This window comes from Eublepharis macularius, chromosome 3, assembly GCF_028583425.1.
Source record: "Eublepharis macularius isolate TG4126 chromosome 3, MPM_Emac_v1.0, whole genome shotgun sequence".
NCBI lineage: Eukaryota > Metazoa > Chordata > Lepidosauria > Squamata > Eublepharidae > Eublepharis > Eublepharis macularius.
The window spans coordinates 83,670,405-83,687,878 of record NC_072792.1 but is presented as its reverse complement, the minus strand read 5'-3'; the positions used below and the strand labels follow the sequence as shown (position 1 = coordinate 83,687,878).

The 17,474-nt window shown below is 42.7% G+C and overlaps 1 protein-coding gene across 1 annotated transcript in view; it reads right to left on the bottom strand.

The window, feature by feature from the left end:
* SYTL5 (synaptotagmin like 5) overlaps positions 1-17,270 on the bottom strand; it is a 124,896-nt gene extending 107,626 nt beyond the window's left edge. Inside the window, exon 1 of the mRNA XM_054974636.1 lies at positions 17,205-17,270. The gene's annotated coding sequence lies outside the window, so the exon portion shown is untranslated. The remainder of the gene's footprint in view (positions 1-17,204) is intronic.
* Positions 17,271-17,474: the final 204 nt, after the last annotated feature.

Below are 17,474 nucleotides of genomic sequence, written 5' to 3'. Positions count from 1 at the left end.
GGAAGGAGGAAAAATGAAGACAGGTAACGGTAGGTTGACTGGTGGGTGAGAAGGAGAAAAGGAAGCAGAAAAAGTGTAGAGAGCTTGGTTTCTTTCAGGAAAGAGTGGGGCAGGGGAAAATGAGATGCCTCCTGCAAGTCCATCCAGGGCCTCTGCTTGTAATGCCATAAAATCAATCAAGCAGATCTCTAGAAAGTCTCCTTTTCTGATTAGTCCCTTCCTTTCCATTTGATTAATTAATTCCAATGCTAAAAGCCCACAGCCTGAACCAGCCCAGGTATTTTCACTGACTTAAGTAGGACTTTTCTTTCTCCTATAAGAATGTTTGATTCCCCACTCCTCCACTTGAAGCCAGCTGGGTGGCCTTGGGTCAGTCACAGCTTCTAGGAGCTCTTTCTCAGCCCACCCACATTGTTGTACGGATAATAATAACATACTTTGTAAACCACTATGAGTGGGTGTTAAGTTGTCCTGAAGGGCAGTATATAAATCGAATGTTGTTGTTGTTAAATGTAGCCTCTCCTCATAATATCTCCATTAAGGCATTCCACCTAATCACTGGCATTCCACTCCTTCAAGCCTTACACGGAGGACTGTTAAAAAATGGTAGCCACCAGGGCTTTTTTTCTGGAGAAAGAGGTGGTGGAACTCAGTGGGTTGCCCTAGGAGAAAATGGTCACATGGCTGGTGGCCCCACCCCCTGATCTCCAGACAGAGGGGAGTTTAGATTGTCCTCTGCGCAGCTGGAGTTTGCCTTGTGACCACCAGCCATGTGACCATTTTCAAGAGGTTCCGGAACTCTGATCCACCGCGTTTCAGCTGAAAAAAGCCTTGGTAGCCACTGTTATTACTAGGGGTTGTTTAATTCTAAAACCACACATTTATTCGCATGAATGGGTCATCTAATCTTCAGGCACACTCCAGGAGGAGAGCAGCAGATTACATGCAATATGTGGCTTGGTAACTCCAGGGCAGAGACGGTGAAGCATTTGCTAGCTGTGACGTTTTATCTGCTAGAAGATTCTACTCTCCTCTTGTGGCAACAAGTATCTCAATATTAAAGGTGTATGGGGTGAGGAGGCTGGTAAGCTTCTGATCTATACCGTGGAATATTATTGGTAAATAGTTTTCTGAGAAGAACTTGAGGGCAAGCCCCGAAGTTATCTTTAGTTCTACCAGGGGAAATTCCCAGCCTGCAATCAGGTAAAACAGGAATGCCACCACACACCCTTTGCCTAGTCCTGGACACTTGTGGTAGTAGGGCTCAGTAAGCTAACCACCTAAACTCCTCTACCTAAAAAATTCAATGGGCTTCCAGAAACTAAATTGCCTCCTTCCAGAGATTTTTTTTCCTTTGAAGAATCTCTGCACATCTGTTTTAGTCTAACAGTATTAAACCTTAGTATGACTTCAGTATAATAGCAACAATATAGAGCTAACTAGAAAAGGTTGTAGTACTTTTTGCTTGTGTGTGTGTGTGAGAGAGAGAGGACTGTTCCCTAATGCTTTCCTACCTCTCCGATTCTTTTAATTAAAAATACATTCCTTTATCCAAGTTCTTTAAACTGGCCGGATGCTATCTGTTTTAAAATTGATAATATATTTATGTTTCAGTAATGTGCTTTACACACACTATGTTGCTATAATCTCAACAGCAGTTCTGTTATTACCCCCATATTGCAAATGGGGATGAAAACAGAGGGAAAATAGCTTGCTTAAGGTATGACAGAGGCAATATTTGTACAGGGGACCCCTTCCCAACCACAGCACATCTTCTTGGGGAAGCACTACACTTGCCTCCCCAAGAGAAGTGTTTATAAGAAAGGTTGGGAGACCCACGAGGCTGAGGGAGGCTGGAATAGTAAGGAACTTACTGCTCAGGAACCCTTCTATAAACTACTCATGCCAAGATGTGAGGAAGAGAATAGGACACATAATCCTTTGCATGACTGTTGTTCCCCTCAATCTGATCTATACCCTGCTTACACAAGCTCAGGATTTGCCTGAAGATCACCATCTAAGAGCCTTATCTTCTCTCTTTTCAGGAATCATGAGTCACGTTCTCTTCTTGCATCACTCTTTACACTGCAGTTCTCAGACTCTTTGCACAGAATTCTCCTGAACAAACAAGGCAAACAGGAATGAACAGGCCATACAAATCTATTTGCAGCAAATGCTTTCCAAATACTTACTTTTCTCTTCTCTGTCCATCTCTCAAAGTTTATGTTTATTACCCCTTGGAAGGGAAGGGCATTGAGGATATTTAGAAAAGAGAAAAGTCAGGTGGAAGAGGATGAAATACTTCCTCTGTGCCATCACTGTACCCTTTATCACCCCCACCAGAAGTGCCTTTTCTGCATATACTTGGATCACGGGGCGACTGTTACATGCACTTTGTGTAATGCTCCATTCAAATCTTAGTCTTTGCAATATCCCGAAGACAAGTGGCCTCTGAGTGCTTATTCAAGAGTACAAAAAGAGGTGACAGGTCATCTTCTAAGGGATTTTTTTAAAGTTCCCTTAAAAATGCCCAAAAAAATTTAGGAGGGGAAGTTGTAAACTAGGAAGAAAAATAGACAATGTCCAACAGGCTAATGAATTGGATCATTTTCACTTCAATTTTTTTGCCTAAGTAGCCTTATGAAATGCAATCGTGTTTTCTCTAAAGAAAAACACAAGGGCAGTATAAAGGGGATAAATAGTTCTGGCTATTTTAGTTACTGTAAACTTGAATGACCAATCCTTGGCGTGCCTTTGATTTTGATCATTCAACTTTCTGCTTCCCTTTACGTGAAAGCCTGTCAACTATACTGTTAAACTGCAAAATTCAGAACTATATTAACAACCTATCTGTAGTACCTAGCTTGTGATTCTTGAAAAGCACTTGTAGCATTCCAATTTTTTTTTTCAAAACTATGCTATAAAGTTCAGGTGGCTCATTTGGGTTGCAGCTCCTTCTGTGCTCTTTCCCTTTCCTGTACATTACAACTATTTTAATTCCTTCTTAAACTTCATAAATCTTGCCCTAGATATACTGTACAAAAAATGTCAGAATTAGATTTACCGTCTCCAAGCAAAACTCAGTTGCAGTACACCTTGCTTGCACAGGCTCTAAATTTGTCCAGAGATCGCCATCTAAGAAGGTTCATCTTCATCCTTTTCAGACTCCATGACTCATGTTTTCTGCTTACATCCCTCTCTTTTCTACAGTTCTTTGACTTCACACACATCTTTCATGATTCAGAAACATTCAAACAAATGGGAATGGACATTGCTGTGAGTATATTTTTAAATAAATGCTTTCTAAGAATATACTCATTACTTCATCCTTCTATTTTACCCAAACCAAATTGAAACAGTCGTACAGTATATGAGAGATGCTCACATTTGCTTAAGGAATTAAAGGTTTAAAAGTTTAGAGTTCAGTGCAATAGCTGCACCTTTATTTGCATATAGCAGTCATATAAGCATGTTACTGTTCTATAGAGGATAAAGAATGCTCTTGGTTGAGCAGGTACTACAAATGGATACTTTGTCTAGATATACTGAATGCAGTCTGGAAGAAAACAGGTGTAAAGGATTTTTTTCCTGTAATCATGCTGTGGCTGATTTTAGACAGCAAATCACAGCTCACAGAGTAGTATTATTGTGTATATATGTCAATTTCCAACATTCTCTCACTTGGGCTAAATCAGGAGTGAGATTTTTTAAAAAAACTAGGAAACAAAAACTAGGATGCACCTATGCAGATGAAAGGGCAGGTCTGATTTTTTTAAAATTATATTTTATTTTTCATTCAGTGTTACAAACAGCCATCTTATGAATTCAGTAATGTTTCAGTAACTACAAGTAATAACAACAATGCAACCGTAAACAACAGGAGAAAAAAGAATAATAAATTAATATTAACAACTTCACAGCTCTCTTTTGCAATGTCAAAGTTTCTCCAAGTCCGCATTTAGAGAATTCAAATTGTCTATTCACAAGAGATAACATCATATAATTAAAGGTAAGCCATAGAGTAGTAGAGGTCTTGTTTCACTTTATTATTTGTCCAATTGTCATTTTTGGTCAAGTAGTCTAGTATTGGGAGCCATTGCTCTAGAAAATAAGATTTATAGTTTAGATTTTCCCTCTGTGCCAATTGGTCTGTGATCTTCTGCATGATAAAGTGGTCCCAGATATGTGTTCTCCAATTTTTTACCGAAGGAACTGTTTTTTGTTTCCAGCATGGGGCTATTGTCATTTTGGCTAATGTCAAGAGAGAAAAAATGATATTTAAACTCGTTGTTGGAATCTCTGGTTTCAACCAGAGACTTAACAAGATTCCTTCAGGAGACTTTGGAATAGAGTATCCTGTTATTATTCTCACTTCTTTGATGATTTTATCCCAAAATGAGCTAATGTGCTTGCATCCCCACCAACAATGTAAGTATGTGCCCAGTTTGCCACACTGTTTCCAACAGTTGGCTGAATTGACATGAGTTATATGATGAAGTTTGACCGGGGTCATATACCATCTGGAAATCAACTTTATGGTTTGCATTTTTATGTTAACTATATTCAGGGGTCATTTCCTAGAAAAAGAACTGCAGGAACTCATTAGCATAACTCATTAGCATATGCCACACCCCCTAACATCACCAGAAGTGTGTCAGAAGGCAACATCCACCCCTCAAGCCCCTTCCCGCAAAAGTCTCCAGGCATTTCCTTAAAGCAGAATGAACTCAAAGCAGCTTATCCTCCTCTGGAGAGCCAGCCCTGCTTGCACCCACTCACTCTCAAGTCGCAAATGAAAATAAAGCGGCATGAATTCCAAGCAACTTGCGTTCCATTGGAGCTCAGCACCACCCAGCATTCATTCCCCCCCCCCGTCAGAAATGACAGCAAAAGAACACAGCAGAATTAATCCAAGCACCTTGCCTTCCTTTGGAGCCCAGCACCAGTCATTCATTTTCTCTCCCTCCCCCCCCCCAGTCAGAAATGAAAGCAAAAATGCACAGCAGAATTAACCCAAGCACCTTGCCTTCCTTTGGAGCCCAGCACCACTTGTTCATTTTCTCTCCCCCCCCCCGTGAGAAATGAAAGCAAAAATGCACAGCAGAATTAATCCAAGCACCTTGCCTTCCTTTGGAGCCCAGGCCAGCACCACTCTGCTTGCACTCGGAGGGAAAGGAATCACGTGGGCGGGGCCAAAACCCACATGACCTCTTTTTAGACCTTCCGGAACGCTGTTCCTGTGCGTTCCAGCTCCAAATGAGCCCTGACTATATTTGTTCTAAAGTTTTGCGAACGCCATATCAAATTCCAATTGTCACTTGAGAGATCTCGATTGCATTCTTTGGACCAGATCTTCTGATAAGACAGCATTTTGTGTTCCTGTGTTTCTTCTAATAGAATTGAATAAATTTTGGAAAGTATCCCTTTTTGCAGTTCAGGTTTGTCCATCAGAAGTCTTTCAAATTTCGTTAGTGGTTTGCCTAATGAATCTTTAATTTTTGGTAGTTCAAGATGATGCTTGACCTGTAGGTATTCAAACTACGGGATACTTGACCTTATATTTTGTTCTAGTTTTGCCTTTTCTTGTATTTTGCCCTTATCTACAATATCTACTATTCGAGTTTTGTTGTTAAGTCTCCACCACTTAAATGAATGGGGGCTGGAAGCTGGTGTAAACCAGTATTGCCCCACAAAAGGTGACACTAAATAGAATGTTTGAGTTAGTTTGCCTCTATGTTTATCCCAAGTTTTTATATCATTCAATAAAAAAGGGTTGTTTTTTAAGCCAGGCGGGCGTTCAGATTTTTTGTTCCATAAACATTCTTCTATTGGACTGTCTTGCAGATAATTTTGTTCAATGTTTTTCCAATCAGGCCTTAACCGGTAATTTGATAATATTACTAGATTTTTGAGGTGAGTGGCCTCATAGTAGGTTCGCAGGTCTGGTAAATTTAAGCCTCCCCTGCTAGTGGGTCTTTTAAGGATTTCCATTGATATTCTGGACTTTTTATTATTCCAAATGAATTTACTAAATTTTAATTGTCATTGGGCGAAAGACTTATCCAGTATTATGATAGGTATGGCACGAAACAAAAAGAGGAATTTGGGGAATATAAATGATCTGATAAGGTTAATTCTTTCTAATAAGGAAAGAAAAGTTTTTCCCCATTCCTCTAACAATGAGTTAATATTGTGATTAATTTCAGAGTAGTTAGTGTTCAATAAGTCGTTTAAATTGATAGGTATTTTAATTCCTAGGTATTTCCAGGTTTTTTTGACCCATTTATGGTTGTATTTTCTTTTAAGGAGATCTGTTAAACTAGATTGCATATATATAGGATAAATTTCACTTTTGCTGCTATTAATGCTAAGGCCTGATGCTTTTGAAAATTCTTTAGTTATTTTCTCTAATTCAGTTATCGAATTTAAGGGGTCAGAAATATATACTGCCATGTCATCTGCGAACATAGATAGTTTATGTTCTTTATTATTGATAGTTATACCTTTGATTCCAGGAGATAATCTTATATGGTTAGCAAGGGGTTCAATTGGTATCGCAAAAAGGAGGGGGGAGAGCGGACATCCTTGCCTAGTTCCTCTTAATAGGTAATTTTTTTCCGATTTAAATCCGTTAATTTTGATTTGGGTTGTGGGAGTGGCATATAAAGAGCATATTGCCCTTAAAAAGTTCTCACCAAAATTCATTTTCATCACTAGCTCTTTGAGATAAGCGATTTCCACTCTATCAAAGGCTTTTTCCACGTCAAGGGCTAAGATAAGAGATTTAACCTTGTATATTTTTCCATACTTAATAATGTTTAGCGTTTTCCGTATGTTGTCTGTTAATTGCCTATTTGGGATAAATCCAGCTTGATCTATGTTAATATAATTAGAAATAATATTGTTTAATCTGGCCTTCAAAATTGCAGTAAAAATGTTCATGTCTTGATTCAACAAGGATATTGGGCGATAGGAGGCAGGGTTAGTGGCATCCTTATCAGGTTTTAAAATAACAACCATATTTGATTCAGTCCAGGAAAGGGGCATTTTCCCACCTTCTAGAATTTCATTACATACATTGGTAAGATGAGGGGCCAGCTGGTATGAATATTTTTTGTAGAATTCCGCAGGAAAACCATCATTGCCTGTGGACTTATTATTTTTCAAGCTTTTAATTACGTCTTGAGTTTCTCTAATCGAAATACTTTGGTCCATCAGTTGTTTATGAACTTCTGTTAATTTATTATGAACTCCAATTTTGTCCAGATAGCTATTGATTGATTTTAGATTTGGGGAGTCCAAATTGTATAGTTTTTTTTATAGAATCCTTGGAAAACTTTAAGAATAGATTCTGAGTTTGTTTGGATTTGACCCTTCTCGTCCCTTATTTGGTTCATAAGTCTTGTAACTTTTTTCTTATTCACCTTCCATGAAAGGATTTTCAGTTTTTTAGAGCTATTCTGCCAATATTTTTGTTTTAAAAAAATTAAATTTTTCTGAATAGCTGTGGTTTCTAAAGTTTCTAGTTTTTTCCTTTCAGTTAAGAGTTTTTTATAAACCTTTTGTTGCATGTTTTTTATGAGCTTGTTCTAAATAAGTGATATTTTTCATTATTTCCCATTGAGATTTTTCTTTCTTTTTTTTGTAGGCCTAGGCTATGGCTATACACCTACCCCTTACTACGGCTTTCATTGCGTCCCACACTACTTCACAAGAGACTCCACAATTTGAGTTATGATTAAAGTAGTTTTGTATTTCTGTGAACGAATCTTTTTGAGCTGTTGTATCAAATAAAATAAATTTGTTTAAACTCCAATTTGGTGCCCTGGCTTTTTGTTCTGAAAGTTTTAGACAGCGCTCCACCCAAGAGTGATCTGACCATCTCATTGGTCTTATTGTTGAGTTGGAGGTGTTTTGTAATAAATTTAGAGATGCCAGAATATAATCGATTCTAGTATATGTTCCAAATCTGGGAGAAAAATAGGTGAAATCTTTCTCTGTGGGATGGTGAGCTCTCCACCCATCAGATAAATTAAAATGATTAAGAATATCTGCAAGTTGTCCAGTATTTGAAGTCTTTGATCCAATCTTAGTCGATTTTACCTGTTTTAGTGATCTAGTTTGGGATTAACAATTAAATTTACATCTGTTCCTATTAAAATGTCACCAGCCTGAAAAGTTTTTAGTTTAGACAGAGTTTCTTTTAGAAATGAGGTTTGATTAGTATTTGGAGCATATATAGATGCCAGTGTCAATTTTTTTGAATCAAAAATGCCTTTAAGGAATATGTATCTACCTTCAGCATCCATTTCTACTACTAACTCTTCAGTCCTGACATTTTTCGAGATGAGCACAGCCACACCCCTAGATTTTAAGTTCCCTGGAGCTAAACATTGGAAGTCCCACCACTTAGATTTAAACACCTGTTGCACCTGTGCAGATAGATGCGTTTCTTGTAGGAATAGAAAATCAGGGTGTTGTTGCAGCAGCATTGTCTGTACCCTCTTGCTTTAACCACGTTATTTAGACCCCTACAATTTAAAGAAAGAACTTTGAACTCCATTTCCTGCAAAAAATGAAGAATACAATAAATCAGGAAATTAACTGCTTATAACCACTGCACAGATGCGATATATATTTCTTTTATACCAATGACCTACCAGCACCTGTCAGCACTTGTTAGATAACCTTTTTTCTTTTTCCCTTTACACTATACAAGTTTACAGAACTTAGAGGTGGACGCAAGAGAAAACGTTTATGAAATGCAAAGAGATTTGAGGAGAAAGAGTAGATTAGAAAGTAAAAAGGAAAAAAAAAAGAGACAGAGAGGAAAAAGAAGGAAAAATCAACAAATACTGTCCTCCCTAAGTATCCCTAAGGAGGAACCCACCAAATTTCTCTTCCTTTCAGGAAAGGGTGTAAATATGTTGTTGATATTTTAATAAAGAAAGCCCAGTATCTGGGGTTCAAAACCAACTTGGGAACCGTGTGTACCTCATATCCATGCGCCCCCCTCTCTCCCCACCCGGCCTCATTTAACACCATTTTACTCTCTAGTGGAGAGTAAAGGAGAGAAGATCAACAATATCAATTATGGTATGGCAAGATCGTCCTATTGAACTGCATAGTCCAATCTCTTCTTTTTCAAAGGAGATAGCCATTAAGAGAAAAAGAAAGGCATGTCACACTCCTTGCTTCTATTGAGTTTGTTCATGGTGAATCTTTCTGCATCTCTCTTTCGTCTTTTTTAACTGGAATCTTGCTCCAGTTGGATATTGATGATCGTGCTTTATAAGGAAAAGCCTTGCTAGGAGAGATGGACTGCCAATCGAGCTGAAGGTCTTTAAGCAGTTTGGTGCCAGTTTCCAAATCATGAGCCTAATACGACTTCCCTTGCCAGTGCACCAGTAATTTGGCTGAAGAGGCCCAACGATACCTTATTTCAGCTCCGTTCAGTTTATTTATGATAGGTTTTAGATCCCTTCTCTTTGCCAGTGTCTCAGCAGAGAGATCTTGGAATATATAGATATTTTTAATTTGATAAGAGAAGTGACCCCTTGCTTTAGCTTCTTTCATGATTTTTTCTTTGTTCTGTAGTCAGGAAGGCTTATTATGATGTCTCTTTGTAGCTGCCTTGAACGTAAGACATTTACAGTGCAATCCTAAGCAGAGTTACACCAGTCTAAGCCCATTCATTTCAATGAGCTTAGACCGGTGTAACTCTTCTTAGGATTGCTCTGTTAGTGATCCAACTCTGTAAGCATGGGTAATTAAAGGGGTGACACCATCTTCTAATTTCAATTCTTTTCCCAGCCATTCTGCAATAAATGCAGTGAGATCCGTGTTATGTTCTTCATGTTCAGCAAAACCCCTGATGTTAATGTTGTTGGATCTTAATTTGTTATCAAAGTCCATGACTTTCTCTTGGAGCTGTTCATTTTTCGCTTGTAAATCCTGTATTTCTTTGTGATTTTCAATGGCTAATTGCTCAGCCTTTTCAGCAGTCTGTGCTACTTGATTAATCAAGTCCTTCAGTTCACTCGTCTGATTTTTAATTATATCTTCCATCCTCGTGACTATTTTATGTTCTAGCTTTTCCAATGCAGCTAATATTTCTCCCTCTACTGCTTGGGATTCATCTAGTTCTTTTACAGGCTTATCGGCTTTGTCTGCCGCCATTTTAGCTGGCGCCTGTCTGCTTCCCGCCGGAGCTTGCTTGGCTTCTATCTTCTCTAAAAATGTTTTTAGGGAAGAGCCACTCTGTTCTGCCGGCTTAGCTTTCCCTCCTCCTGCTTTGCCCATAATTATGTTATGCTTACCGCTGAGAAGAAGCTTGCCGCGGTAGGCTGTCAGGGTGCGGAGCGAGGTTTTTAAGCGTCCGCCATGTTTGTGTGACGCCGGAAGCCCCCCAGGTCTGATTTTTTATATTAGGAGTCATTAGAAACAGGGATCAAATCTAGCTGCCATGTAAACAAATGTTATTTACTCATTTGGGTAAAAAGTAAAGAATGCACATGGCACCAGCGTTGTAAGAACAATACTTGCCTATACTAACACCAACAGTGGTTGACCCTCACTGGGCAGCGATTCTACACAAGGTTGCAATAGGTTATTGCATGCAAAATACACAAAGGTGGAGGCAAAATACACAAAGGTGGGGGTTCAGGTGAACACAGACGCCACTACAGTGGTGCCATGGTTGGACCACCATGTCCTGAAGGCTCGTCTGGAAATGCCAGCCCCCTCCTGCATAGGTGGCGAACTGATTTATGCTAGCCCACAGGGACTCATGGATCCAATTGGTTTCCAGAATGCTCTGCGGGATCCAATGCCCCCTGGCAGCTCGTTGAGTAACTTGGTGGGAGACTGGCAGGACCATCTCTCGAAAGCCACTGACGAGATCGCTCCCCGTCGCCCTCTCCGTCCCTGAGTCAGACGGGTCCCCTGGTATACAGAGGAGCTACGTCTGATGAAAAGGGAACTGAGATGGCTAGAGCGAGTATGGCGACGGACCCGTGGGGAAGAGGCAAGATCATCTTATAGAGCATTTATGAAGGCCTATGAGGTGGCATTTATGAAGGCCTATGAGGTCCCTGAGTCAGACGGGCCCCCTGGTATACAGAGGAGCTACGTCTGATGAAAAGGGAACTGAGATGGCTAGAGCGAGTATGGCGACGGACCCGTGGGGAAGAGGCAAGATCATCTTATAGAGCATTTATGAAGGCCTATGAGGTGGCTGTGAAGGCGATGAAGAGGGAACACTTCGCCGCCTCCATAGCATCTGCAAGCTCACGCCCGGCAAAATTGTTTCAGGTTGTTCAGTCCTTGGTCTCCCTCTTTCAGGGAGACTGCCAAAATAGAAATTCGACTATTAGCTGTGAGGCTTTGGGGAGCTTTTTTTGCAGATAAAATCTTTTCTCTCTGCCGCAATCTGCCAGCCACGGTTGATACAGTAAGGGAACTGGAGGCCCCTTGGCCATCTTCTGCTTCAACCTTAGATCACTTCAGTCAGGTCGCACGGGATGAGGTGGACAGGATCCTGCGGCTGGTTAGGCCCACCACATGCTCCCTGGACCCCTGCCCGTCATGGCTGGTGAAAGCCAGCGTCGATAGGTTGGGGGCTCAACTGGAGGATATTATTAATACATCATTAAGATCTTGGGGTTTTCCTGGGGCATTGAAGGAAGCCGTGGTGAGGCCTCTTTTTAAAAAGCCATCTTTGGACCCCACAGACCCATCCAGTTACCGCCCAGTATCAAACCTCCTGTTCCAGGGAAAGGTGATTGAGCGGGTGGTGGTCGAGCAGCTGCAGGTTTTCCTGGAAGAGACTTCTGTCCTACACCCATATCAGTCCAGCTTCTGTCCAGGCCATGGGACAGAGATAGTGTTGGTCACCCTCACGGACAATCTCCGCAGACACCTGGATCGAGGTGGGTCAGCGCTGCTGAAATTGCTAGCTCTCTCAGTGGCGTTCAACATGGTCAACCATGAGTAGTTGGCCCACTGCCTCGCCGATGTGGGGATTCAAGGGACGGCATTGCAGTGGCTTGTCTCCTTTCTCCACAGTCGGGGACAGAGGGTACCACTGGGGGAGAGAGTGTCCGCGCGCCAACCATTGATGTGCGGCGTCCTGCAGGGGGCAATACAGGGGGCAACCCCTGTTGTTCAACCTTTATATCCGCCCCCTCGCCCAACTGGTGTGGAGTTTCAGACTGGGTTGCCACCAGTATGTGGATGACACCCAGTTATATCTGTTGATGGGCGGCCGACCTGAATCAGCCCCGGACGTCTTGTTGAGAGCCTTGGAAGCAGTATTTGGCTGGGTGAAGCAGAACAGACTGAAGCTGAACCCTGTGAAGATGGAGGTCCTGTATTTGGGCCATGGGCTGCAAGATACAGAGATTTGTCTTCTGGCCTTTGAGGGGGCCCCGTTGGTGCCTGACTCGTCAGTCAGGAGTCTTGGCGTGATCCTGGATTCCTCCTTATCTATGGAGGCTCAGGTCACGTCTGCGGCCCGGACTGCTTTTTTCCAACTATGGCAGGCTAGGCAACTTGCCCCCTATCTTTCAGTCCAGGACCTAACCACAGTGATCCATGCAACCGTCACCTCTAGGCTAGATTACTGTAACTCCGTCTACGCAAGGCTACCCTTGGGTCTGATCCAGAAACTACAGCGGGTACAGAATACTGCTGCTCGGGTCCCGATGGACATTCCATTCCATATTACACCAGTTCTGCAGCAGCTTCACTGGTTTTCCGTGGAGTTCCGGGTTCGTTTCAAGGTGTTGGTGTTGACCTTTAAAGCCCTAAACGGACTGGGACCAGCATACCTGAGGGACTGTCTCTCCCTGTATGTACCCTGGAGCGTGCTTCGTTCAGCAGATAAGAACTAGCTGGTGATCCCTGGCCCCACAGAGGCTCGTTTGGCCTCAACCAGGGCCAGGGTTTTTCGGTCCTGGCCCCAACCTGGTGGAACTCTCTGTCTGAAGACACAAGGGCTTGCCAAGATCTGGTATCATTTTGGTGGGCCTGCAAGACGGAGATGTTCCGCCAGGCATATGGCTGAGACCAGTATTAGGACCATCATTGAGCCTCCTATCACCTTCTCCAATCCTTTGTCATCCTGTCTGTTCGGGTGTCTCCCTCTTTGTATTTGAGGGCAGGAATGTTCAATAGGCCATCTGAGTTATGATTTTATGATATGATTTTAATTGTATTTATATAATTATGTATTTTATGAATGTTGTACCCCATCCTGAGCCCGCTTGTGGGGCGGGCGGGCTAAATACCAAATAAAGTAAAGATGCATTGAACCCTCACACTCCACGTCACAGTGGTCTTTGCAATACAGAGCAAACCTTCTACAAATCTTCCCTATCATAACAATGACCATTTTGCTAGCTCTGTATACCAGTTCAGACATTCAAAATCAGCACTTGCAGAAACATAAAATTTCTCCTTCTCATTCCAAAGGGATTTGGAATCATGTTATAGCTGTTCTACAGAACTTCATTGGCTGTCCTGGCTCAAATTCAGTTTTAACCCTGAAGTCCTAAAAGGTCTGGAATATTTCAGAGAACACCATTCCCATATGAACCACTTCTCCTTTGTAACACCCTCAGATGAGCACCTGCTGAGAATACTGTCATTTGTGGCCACAAAATTGGCAACCATTATGACTAGGACATTGTCAAGTAACATCAGTTTTTACAGAATATTCTCCTCCTCAGCTGTACAGCAAAACTTCTATCAGGTTTCAGGAACAGATACCTATTGATTTTGATTGGTGCTGCTGCTTGACAATTTTAGTTTATTTTTAGGTTTTGATCTGCAGAGTTTTTTTATATGTGTTTATGGACTGTACTTTGTGTTATGTTGTACATAAGTTTTAACGTTATTAGCAAGTGGCATAAGATTTGGTAAATAATAAATATAAGAGGGGGACCAGCAAGAACTTACAGGGGGCATCTCATGTTCCCCTCCTGTGCCATGTCTTTTCCCCTTTCCTGCCTCCCATAATCTCTCCTCTTTTCCTACTTCCTTTTCTACCCGCCTTTGCCTATCCCCCTGCTTTCACTTTTTCCCCTTCCACCCGAGGTAGCCTCTCTCCAATGACCCAGTTGCATGGTGGGGAACCTGCAAGGACATGTGTGGGGTACGTCCCTTTTCCCTGTATCCCCTTACCCACACCATTTCTTCTTTTCATCCTCCTGTCAGTCCCTATATGCTCACCTTTCCTTATGTCCTTTTCTCCTTTAAGCCCAATAAACAACTTACCTTTTATCTGTCACTCATCTTCATCTATATTTACTAATTTATTTCACTTATATACAGCCTTTCTCCACAGTGGGGACCCAAAGCAGCCTACAACATGCTTCTTACCTCCATATTATCATCACAACCCTGAGAGGTAGGTTAGGCCGAGAGTGTATGACTTGATCAAAATTTCCCAGTGAGCATCCACAGTAGAGTGGTGATTCGAACCTGAGTCTCTCATATCCTATTCTAAAACTCTAACCAATACAGTACAGTGACGTGAGGGGGGGGGCTGCTGTTGAAGAGTAGCAAGAGTCAGGCCTGGGTGAGTTATACAAATCATGTGGTATCAAGTCATGTGATGGTTATTTCTGGTCCTGGCCCCAAGGAGTCCTCCCTCAGAGGCCAAAACAGCCCCGGAAAGGGTCCTGCCCCCTCCCCCCTGCCTTTTCCTGACCGAAACCAAGCCTGGAACACTAACTTAACTGTGCTTGGTTGCCTAGTGATAGCCACTGAGGGCATCTGATTCTTAAAGCTACAATGGGCTCATTTTATCATTTTGGAGGGTTTTTTAAAACCTCCCAAAAATACACACACACACACACACACTACAAATCTGGGGCATTTTTCAGGTGTGCAGGAAGATTTGTCTTGTCCATTTATGGCTCCAGTCTCCGAAGTTAAGCATCCACAGATCAGGGCCACATGGCTATTAGACTATAAGATTGCTGAATAACTGCAAAAGTTATTCAATATGAAGGAACACCATTTTTCCAGGTGGTCAAAATCTCTATAATGTTAAGTACTAATTTCTGAGAACAAAAAGAATGGGCACGGAGGTTACTTAGGAGCACACTGCAATTGTTTACGATATGCTTCAGCCTACAATCCCAGGCATGCTTCCTTGAGATTACCTGAACACCTGGGGCACTTTCAAGAAACCAGGCATAGAACTGGGCTTACTTTTTACAAGTAATTGCTCTACCACTGTTCCTATCCAATCCTTTGTTCTGATCTACAAATGAAGTCACACTGAGCTCTAGTAATGTCCTACCACAAGAAATTATGATGTAGCAACTAATTCCATGGACAGAAGAGAAACTTGTATGTGAGCTTCCTTCTGAAACTGATGCTGGGATATGGCTATGGAGCTCTGCTATTCAGAGGGAAACTGTCTAAAATACTGCTGGGCAAACCAAAGACACCCCCCCCCCCCATGTAATTCAAGGTGTTTTGACATAACAAATAAATTTGAAGGCAGTGCCAGATTGCTGGACACTCTGAAAACAAATTGATGCCTGTAAATTCTTTCATCTGCAGATTTCCTCAGTGTTCACATTCCATCCTGTCCTTATATTAGTATGGCAAAGCTGTTTTCAATCTCCCTCTTCCCATTTCTCTCCCCTTCTATCAGAACTTGATCCGGAAACTGCAGCTGGTTCAGAATGCAGCTGCACGGGTGGTTGCCGGAGCACCAGTTATGGCTCATGTAACACCTATCCTCCGTCAGCTGCACTGGTTACCGGTTGAGTACCGGGTCTGGTTCAAGGTTCTGGTGTTGACCTATAAAGCCCTATGCGGACTGGGCCCAGCATACCTTCGGGACCGCCTCTCCCCATATGTTCCCCAGAGGTCGCTTCGATCAGCCACTAAGAACTTGCTGATGGTCCCTGGCCCCAGGGAGGTCCGCCTGGCCTCTACCAGAGCCAGGGCCTTCTCAGTTCTGGCTCCGACCTGGTGGAACTCTCTGTCTGAGGAAACTAAGGCCCGGCAGGATTTGTTATCTTTCCGCCAGGCCTGCAAGACGGAGATGTTCCACCGGGCATTTGGTGGGGTCCTCTCGCTGTCCTCTCGCTGGCCATACCACTGAAGACCTTCCACCACCCATGCAGGACAATGCTGTCTTTTAATATTTTATACCCGCCAATTTTAATGGTTTTTTATACGATGTTTTTATGCTTTTATAATGTTTTTACTGTTTTTAATTTGTTGTCAAACCGCCCTGAGCCCGTCTGATGGGGAGGTCTAAAAATGTAATTAAATAAATAATAAATAAATAACTTGTTTGCTGATCAATTTAATCCAATTTTGCCTGTTTACTACTAAAACCAAAACAATTGCACACTAACCTATTTCAATGGATAAAGTGTTGGACTTTGAACTCAAGATAGTACATTTAAAACATAGCTTAGCCTATGATTCATTGTATAGTCTTGGGTCAACCACTGTATCCATCTGCAAAAGAGGCTTAATGCCTTAACAAGATTAACTATTCATATAAAAATAGACAAACACTTCAAACATTGGAAATACTGTATAAAGTAAGTGAGGAAAGAGAGACAGAGAGAACACACACATGCTAATAATGGCAAACCTGACTTTCAGCAAGCAATCCGGAAAGGCAGTACACATGTCCTGATGCTGCAATACGAAAGAACAGAGTGGCCTGCTGCGACCCCCACCCCAATCAGCCAACTTTCACCAGAAGGTTCAAGAAAGCCAGCCCAGCCAGGTAAGTCTCTCTCTAGCTCCATACGACAGAAAACTCATTTTTGGAAATACAAGATAAACTTCTTTCAGGACATTCCTTTGCCTACTTCTGAAGTTATGCCTCGTATCATTTTGATGGCTCTTTTCTCTGCCTCCCCTCTTTCTAGTCTAGAAGGGGAATGGGGGGAGCAAACCCCTCCCTTCACAGGCTTCTCCTCCCGAAAGCCACCCCACGCACCCACCCACAGGCGCTCCCCCCATCCTGCATAAGGGGAGGGGGGGACAGAAGCACCTCGACGCTGCTTGCTCCTCGGGTGCAGCCAGGTGCCAAAAGCCCGGGAGAGAGACTTCGCCCCCGAGCACCTGCCTTCGGCCAACTAAGCTGGCGGCGTCAGGGCTCGCCAAGGTTCGCGGCCCGCCACACTCCCCCCACACGCTCATCCACCCGTCCCGTTTACCACAAGGCGAAGTCGTCAGCTTGCCCTTCGCAATGCCGCTGCTGCGGCTCCTGCCACCGCCACGCGGGACTCGAACTGGGCTGCTGCAAGAGAACCATCTTCACCGGCCAGCCGGCCGCCCTCTAAGCGCAGCTGGGGCCACAGGACACCTTCCTGCCCGGGCGCTGGAAAAGAGGCGCCGCTGCTGCCAACACGATCAGCTACGGGAGAGCAGCCCCTCGTTCTGGCGCCGGTCCTCTCCTCACCTTCACAGGCATACCGCTGCCTGCC